Source organism: Mastomys coucha, unplaced genomic scaffold, assembly GCF_008632895.1.
Source record: "Mastomys coucha isolate ucsf_1 unplaced genomic scaffold, UCSF_Mcou_1 pScaffold15, whole genome shotgun sequence".
In the NCBI taxonomy this organism is placed as follows: Eukaryota; Metazoa; Chordata; class Mammalia; order Rodentia; family Muridae; genus Mastomys; species Mastomys coucha.
This window is the reverse complement of record NW_022196897.1, coordinates 149,060,012-149,068,095: the sequence shown is the minus strand read 5'-3', so window position 1 is coordinate 149,068,095 and position 8,084 is coordinate 149,060,012. Positions and strand designations below refer to the sequence as shown.

At 49.2% G+C, this 8,084-nt stretch overlaps 1 non-coding gene across 1 annotated transcript; it reads left to right on the top strand.

The window, feature by feature from the left end:
- Nucleotides 1-1,975: 1,975 nt before the first annotated feature.
- LOC116092650 lies at nt 1,976-2,082 on the top strand. The gene has a single exon (XR_004119391.1). It is a non-coding gene; the product is annotated as a U6 spliceosomal RNA (small nuclear RNA).
- The last annotated feature ends 6,002 nt before the right edge of the window (nt 2,083-8,084 follow it).

Below are 8,084 nucleotides of genomic sequence, written 5' to 3'. Positions count from 1 at the left end.
ACAGGGCCTTTTTATGGAAGCAGTCTTTTAAACCACTGGCCAGACCCTTCCAGATCTTCAACCACTGGCTTTGTTTGGATGCTGACACACACCCTTAAGGCAGCTGAAGATGGGAGGGCTCTACCCATATAGCTTAGTTGGTAGTGTGCTCACTAGGCAAGCAACCGCTAGACCTTAGGTTGGATTTCCAGAACCAGAACTTAATACAACAGAGCAGAGACACTATAATCCCAGCATTGGGGTACAGGTAGTAGGATCAGAAGTTCAAGGTCATCCTCAGCTACCTAGAGATTTTTGAGGCCAGCCTGGGTAGTAAAAATAGCTACCCTGTTGGGGGTTGGGGATAACCAACTACAGGGAACTCATCCACTGCCAGCATTTCCATCTACTGACTAGGCTGCTCGTCTGGCTCCTCCTTCTACCTCCCACACAATACTGTACAGCCTCAGTCACACCAGCCTGGCTCAGCCATCAGTCACCCCAGGGCAACATCTAGCACCTACATTGATTGGCTGCTGGGTGTAAAGCAGGGTTTTTGTTGTTGTTGTTGTTGGGCACACGCCTGAGTAGCCTGGGGACAAAGGGTACTAAGTACCCACTCTCTAAAGGGAATGGGAACCAGAGGTGACAGACACATTTACCAAATCCCATTCCCTCCAAAGACTGTGAAGAGCCTATGGTGACCGAGTGTGGTTATCGATGTCACTGGAGCCAGAATCACTAAACAAACCTCCAGGTACAACAGAAAGGAATGGCAGCGATTAGGTTAACTGGAGCAGGAAGACCCACCCTAGGGAGGGTGTGTGCCGTCTCTGGGGCTCAACACAGAATTCGCAGCACAGAATGTGTGTTGGCTGCTTCCTGTCGCCACCTTGACTTCCCACCAGATTAACTGTCTACCCTTGAACTGTGAGCCAAAAGGAAAAAGCAAAAACAAAACAAAACAAAACAAACCTTTTTCCCCTTTAGATTGCTTTTGGCAGAGTAATTAATCACAGAGGCTGGGAAAGCAGCAGATGTGATCCCAGCTTCTCCACCTTCTGACCTTCATCCCACCATAACCCTCAGCTGAAGCGGAAATGTCCACAATAGAGAATAAAGCCCTCAGCTATCGTCGCAGTTGTCTCAGATACACTAAGAAATGAGTTCAAACGACATGGGGTGGCATGGGGTGAGGGTAGCGGTTGGCTGGCTGGTTTGGCTAATAAAAAATCTGCTGAGAGCAAGACATTACAGATGAACTACAAATGCGTGCTAGGAATCTCACTCAGTTACCGGAGTGCTTCCTTGGCATGAACAAGGCCTTGGGTTCGAACCCCAGCACAGTGGCAAACATCTGTAATCTCAATACTCAGGGATGTACGCCGCAAGATCACAAGTTCTGTTACATAGTAAGCTTGAGCCCAGCCTGGACTATGTGAGACCTAATTTCAACAAAAGAAAACAAGCAGACAAGAACATTACTTATAAATGTTAAGGGGTGGGATGTACCCTACTGGAAATGGAGTTGTGTCTAGAGAAACCACAGCTTCTGAGAGAGAAAGACAAACAGAAAATGGGAGGAGGCTTGGACACAGGTGAGAGCTGAAAATGCTATTGGAGTGGAGGTTGGATGCACCCCTATGATTGTTAGCTTGACAAGAATTACCCGGGAGAAGGGTCTCGGGGATGCCTATGCAGAACCATGTGGGTTGTGCTCATTTCGGTGGGAAGCCCAGCCCACTGTAAGCAGAGCCTTTCCTTGGCCACACCCCCAGACTCTGTAAACAGGGATAGGAAGCTGAGCAATACACACACACACACACACACACACACACAAACACATCGTTCACTGCTTCCTGGGGTGGATGTGATTGTCATGATGGGCTTGTCCCACACCCTTGAAATGTGAGCCAGAATAAACCTGTTTTCCCTTGGTTATCAGAGTATTTTATCACAGCAAAGGGGAAAGAAAGAAAGAAAAGAAGTGAGGCTTGTGCTCGCTTCGGCAGCACGTATACTGAAATTGGAACGATACAGAGAAGATTGGCATGGCCCCTGCACAAGGATGACACGCAAATTCGCGAAGCGTTCCATACTTAAAAAAAAAAAAAGAAGTGAGGCTAGCCTGGGCTACACAGCCAAACCTATCTCAAAAATCTAAAATTAAAACTCCTGTGTTTCTCTGGGTTGTGAGATTGCTCGGCAGATGCTTTTCTGCAAGGCCTGATGACCTCAGTTAGACCCCTGGAATCTATGTGGTGGAAAGAGAGAAATGAATCTCAAAAGTGGTCCTCGAACTCTTAGGGAAGAGCTGGGAGAAGGATTGCAGGCCCTGAAGGGGACAGAAACCCCATAGGAAGACCAACAGACCAACTAACCTGGACCCCCTGGGAGCTCTCAGAGCCTGTGCCACCAACCAAAGAGCATACACAGGCTGGACCAAGATATCCAGCACATATGTAGCAGATGTGCAGCTCAGGCTCCATGTAGGTCCCCCAACGAATGAACAGGGGCTGTCCTTAAAGGTGTCACGTGACCATAGAATCCGTTCCCTAACATGGCTGCCTTGTCTGGCTATAGTGAAAGAGGATGCGCCTAATCCTGCAAAGACTTGATGTTGGGGGTGAGGGGGGATGTGCTGGGGGGGGCCACCGTCTCAGAGGAGAAGGAGAAGAGGGATGGGAAGAGGGATGGGAGGGATGATAGAGGGAAAGAAAGGGGGCAGCATTTGAGATGTAAATCAATGAATGAGTGAATGAATGATGAATGAATGAGTAAATATCGTGGTCCCCAGACCTCTGTACATATAACATGACATGTGTCCACATACATGCACACAAAATATAAACAATTTTTATACGATAATAGTAATGGTATGCAGTGGTGGTGTATGCCTTTAATCCCAGTACTTAGGAGGCAGAGGCAGGCAGATCTCTGAGTTCCAGGCCAGCCTGGTCAACAGAGCGAGTTCCAGAACTTCCAGGGCTACACAGAGAAACCCTGTCTTCAAAACAAAACAAAACAAAAAAATTCTCAAAGAAATTCAAATGAAAGCCATGGTGAATACTCACATGTCTATTCGAATGACTTTCTGAGACACAGTCTTGCTGTAAGGATCAAGCTGCCCTTGAACCTGTAAGCACCAGAATGCACTCTACCTTAAGGTCTTGCTATAACGACCAAGCTGCCCTTGAACCCGTAAGCACCAGAGTGCACCCTACCTCAAGTCCCTGAGCAGCTGAGACCATAGCCCGCGCCACGACACTTTCAAATACAATGGCAAATGCTGACAAGAGCATTGGGCTTCTTGGATGCTCATCTGTACGTTGCTGGGATGTAGGCTGTTACAGCCCCTAGGAAATCAGCTTGGCAGTTTTATCCCAAGGCCAACCTCTGGCGTGCATGCACACACCCACGAGCACACACACAGTAAAAGCCCCTTGCCGCTTCCATCTTGAGCTGGTACTGTACTCTCATGTGATGAGAAAACGGTGGGAAGTAGTCAGGTTTGGAAAATAATCTGCAAAATTATATTTGCGTGGCTGGGGAATCTTCACACCCTTGGGGGATCTACTTGGGAGCAAGAGTCTTTTACTTACGTGGAGCATTCCACGTTCATTGAAATGACGCGGGGATGGCCTTCAGGGGAACGATGGCTCCTGTTTCGTTTCAGCACTGTTCTCTTCCTGGGAACACTCAGCAGCGGAACGACGCCACTCCTGAGGCGGTAACCAACCCTCCTGCTGTTTGGAGGGAGCTATTCTCCAGACTAGTCCAGCTACTAGTCAGCTTCCTGGAGTCAGAGGGCAGGCAGACATCTTCCGGTTCTTCTCAAAGAAGGGCCAGGGGGCATGGCTTTAGTCTGGCATAGGTCTAAGGCCAGAACTCTGGCAACATGCAGCACATGGCCAACACCCTGCACCAGGAGGCTCTCTACTCCGTGTGAGCACCATTGAGCCTGGTCCCAGGAGGAGGCCTCCTGACTCCCAAACCAGGCCAAGAGGCCAGGGGAGGATGCCAAGTCTCCATCCTGTCTCCTAAAAAAGCCTTTGACAGGTCAGCAACATAGCTCAGCGGGTGAAGGCAACTGCTGCCAAGCCCGATGACCTAAGTCCAGTCCCTGGGACTTAGGTTAGGAGCCAGGCACAGGCTCGCAAAAACTATCCTCTGGCCTCCCTACTCGTGCCACGACACATGTGTGTTCATGGGTATGTGCACATAAGCAAATAAATTATTTTTTTTCAGAAAGAGGCCGCCACCACTTGGGGCCTGTTGATGGCCTTGCTGCTGTTGTGAGCATTAACCGAGAAGAGAGGGTAAGTGTGAGGGGTTGGTGACAGGGCAGGAGTGAGCCAACATGAGCAGCAGTGCCATGTCTATCCTGCTTACTGTGTGGGAAATCACCTGAGCCTCTTGTTCCTCAGGTGGGAATGACTGACAGCTTCACACGGGCAGGGGAGGAGGAAATGTGGCCCTGTTGGCCAAGTGTCTAGCAATACACTTGACCCTTAGAAAGCCCCAGATCATCTTGGGCCCTGATACTAACTCGATGACTGTCCCTTTGCCAGTCCTGTGGAGAGGAAACAAAGTGGAGGGGCTCAGGGCCCTCTAAGGCATCAGACCAGTTACATCCCTGGCTTAAATCTAGTGTGCTTGTACATTCCTATATGGGATCACAGCGGGCTCACACATCACCAGATCAAGCTACTGGGCCACCCTTCTAGGGAAGGAAACAAGGAGGTTTATTCTCAGTGCAGTCTGGACTATAGGAATTAAAGTCGGTAGATTTCCAAAGAAGGGATGGCTTATAGAGTGAGGTAGCCCCTGGGAAAACTCTAAAGTGACCAAAAGAAAACTAAAGCTCAGAGAGCCGAAAAAGGTGCTACCCAGATGTCCCAGCCCTCGAGAATGTCACTGAGCAACAAAACTAGAGAGGCCTGGGCCAGATGGGATGTGGTTGCTATGTGACAAAGCCACACCTAGCAACAGCTCCCCAGCTCCAGGTCTGGTACCCTGCCTCTCCAGCACCAGGCCTCTATCATTCACCTGGCAGTGATACCTCCCCTAAACAGTCTAGCAGAGATCTCAAGCTCCGCCATGAGCTGCCCCGGATGCTCCAGGGAGCGGATGCAACGCTTTCTGTTTTGTGTCACGCCTGTGGTGACAGCTGAGTTAAAGAGAATGTTCGCAGTCATTGTGCTCAGAAACCACACACGGGTTCTATCTACCGGGGTTTCGGAATGAATCAGAGTTCCAGCTCTCCTCTCCACTCAATCGCATGTCTGCACAGGGTAACCTTTTGAAGTGACTTTAATAATTAGTCATCATGGCCTGGTTAGAGAAAACAATGCGTTCTCTCCAGATGCACTCTGTTTCCAGTGAGAGACGGACACAAAACGGTAACTTTCACCCTGTTAAGAGGATGCTCCTCAGCTGGTCCTGCACCTGCACAGTGGATCCCCGGGTTCGGTCTTTAAGCAGCTGTGCCCCTACACAGATGCCCCCCGCCACTACTGCCACATCTGGTTCACTCCATTCTGTGAGCTGGGCGCTACGATGCTTCAAGCATACTACCTATGACACCAGATCCTCTTTGGAACACACATTTTGCCCCAGTTCTGTACTCTGAAGTGCCCAGCCCCCACCTGTACCCAGCTCCACCCACCGACCATTTTCTCCCGTCCAGTTGTACTCCGGACTTGCCCCTTCCTGCACAGAGGAAGTCCATGCCTACCTCAGGGCCTTTGCATGGGAGAGATTTTGATGCTTGCAACACTCTGAGTGCCTAGTGGATTCCTCTCACCCTCCACTTCTCAGGCCAAGCACAGTTGCCTAAGGGACAAACCCCTCAGTCACTTAGCACCTCATAGGAAACATCACCGGCTGCTGTAAGCCGTAACTTATTAAATGTACCTTCTCCTCCGTGATGTGTCTCCTAGACACACAACAGCCTGGGCTTGAGAAGGGGTTAGGAGGGCCTGGGGAGATGGCTCAGTCAGTGAAGTGTTTGTCAGGCGAACATGACCACCCACATAAGTCAATCATGGTGGTGAATGTCTGTGTGTCATGTTGCAGGCACAGACAGGAGGATCCCTGTAGCTCACTGGGCATCCTAGCCAAATTAGTGAACCCAAGGTCAGTTGGATCCCGTCCCAAAAGATACAGCGAAGAGGGATAGAGAAAAATGTCTGCCCTCTGCCTCTGGCCTCTTCACTCACATGCCCACACCCACACAGACGCATATATGCACACCCACCTGTTTCCCACACAAATAGATGAGGTGGATGGATAAGAAAAGGAGCTTTTAAACAAAAGGTATCTGGCACTTATCCAAAACCAACCGCCAGCTGTCCACCCCACTTAATGTTTGTCATGCACACACACAAGGACCATGGACTCAGGGCCCCGCCCCCAGGAGTAGGTTCACCTCCCCTTCCCCCTGGAGCACTGCTCTCCAAATTGTCAAGACTCCACTGTCCAAATCCCCAAGCTGCCACCTCTGCCCACCCACAGCTTCTAAGACACTAATAGAGTAGGTTTAAAACTCTCTCTCGCCGGGTGGTGGTGGCACACACCTTTAATCCCAGCACTTGGGAGGCAGAGGCAAGCAGATTTCTGAGTTCGAGGCCAGCCTGGTCTACAGAGTGAGTTCCAGGACAGCCAGGGCTACTCAGAGAAACCCTGTCTCGAAAAACCAAAACCAAAAAGAAAACAAAAAACAAAAAAACTCTCTCTCTCCCCATCCCCCTCCGCCTTTCCCTCCCCCCCTTCTCTCGTCCACCCCCTCTGCCCCCTCCAGTTGTCAAATGCAATTTTGAAGGGAGGTGTGTCCCAGACATCAGTCCCAAGGATCTGTCCCAAGGAATAAATTGCTCCCTATTGAACGGATCTCAGGCCCATAGTAGAGACCGGGGAAGTGCTGCCCTCTGGTGGTTTATGAGTGTGTAGCAGCAGCGGGCTTCCCAAATTGAAGCCAGTCCCAAGGTCCGCCTACCGGTTAGTGACGTCCCGGTGACTAGGTCCCGTGTCAGCGCGAAGCTCCTGGTTTAGTGTTTGATGCTCCATGACTTCCTCAGTATTGGTGTTCCCAAACTTCAGATTTTTTGTGTACCACCAGTCCTATTTCTGTGCCACAACTAAATGTATTTGTGAGAATAAACTACTGTAAAAGAGAACCCCGAGGGGCTGGGCGTGTAGTTCAGTGGTGGAGCACTTGCCCAGAAAGCACAGGGTGCTCAGTTCAAGCCCCAGTACCGCAGAAACAATAAAAAAATAGCAACTTGAGTTCCTACAGTACATGGGAAAAACAAAGAGGATGAAGACAGAGAAGCAGAGAAAATAACTGGAAACAAAATCGGGACTATTAACATTTAAAAACAAGCCTTGTGTGACAGCTCATCCTATAAAGGTACCTGGCACCAAGCTCTATCATCCTGACTTTGATCTCCAGGACCGAAAAGCACAGCGGCTTCACACACACACACACACACACACACACACACATTGTGCTTCACGGCGCATGTACACCCACAAGCTGGATAAATAAATCGTTTAGAACAACTTTAAAAAGTAAAACATAAACATTTTCATTTTGGGGAAAAGAAAAAAAAAGCGCTGACTTCCTGGACTCTAACCCTGATAGGTTCTGGGTCACAAAACCACCTGGGTTGTTAGGAAGCCAATGTTGGCCATGCCACACTATCCACAATGCAATCAACAAAGACAGAACCGTCAAACCCAAGGTAAACAAAAACCAATCACTTGGAAATCTATTTCCTAATTGCTCAGTTCAAACGAAGGAAGAGAATGTCAGTTATAAGCAGTTCAGATGGTAGTGGGAGCTGGAACCTCAGGCAGAGAAACTTGGGGAACGTAACCAGCACCCTCTCCTCCCATCGCTCTACGAGATTTTTGTCATTAAACTAGGAAGACGGGAAATAAATGAAGCATGTAACCCAAGAGGGAAAACAAACATTGAGATAAACCTGAGGAGAAAAGCAAAAACCAAACATTAAATTCGGGAGGTAGAACACGTGAGAGTCGGAGTAAACCAACCTCACACACAGCTTCTTCTTCTTTTTTTTTTTTTTTTTTTTTTTTTT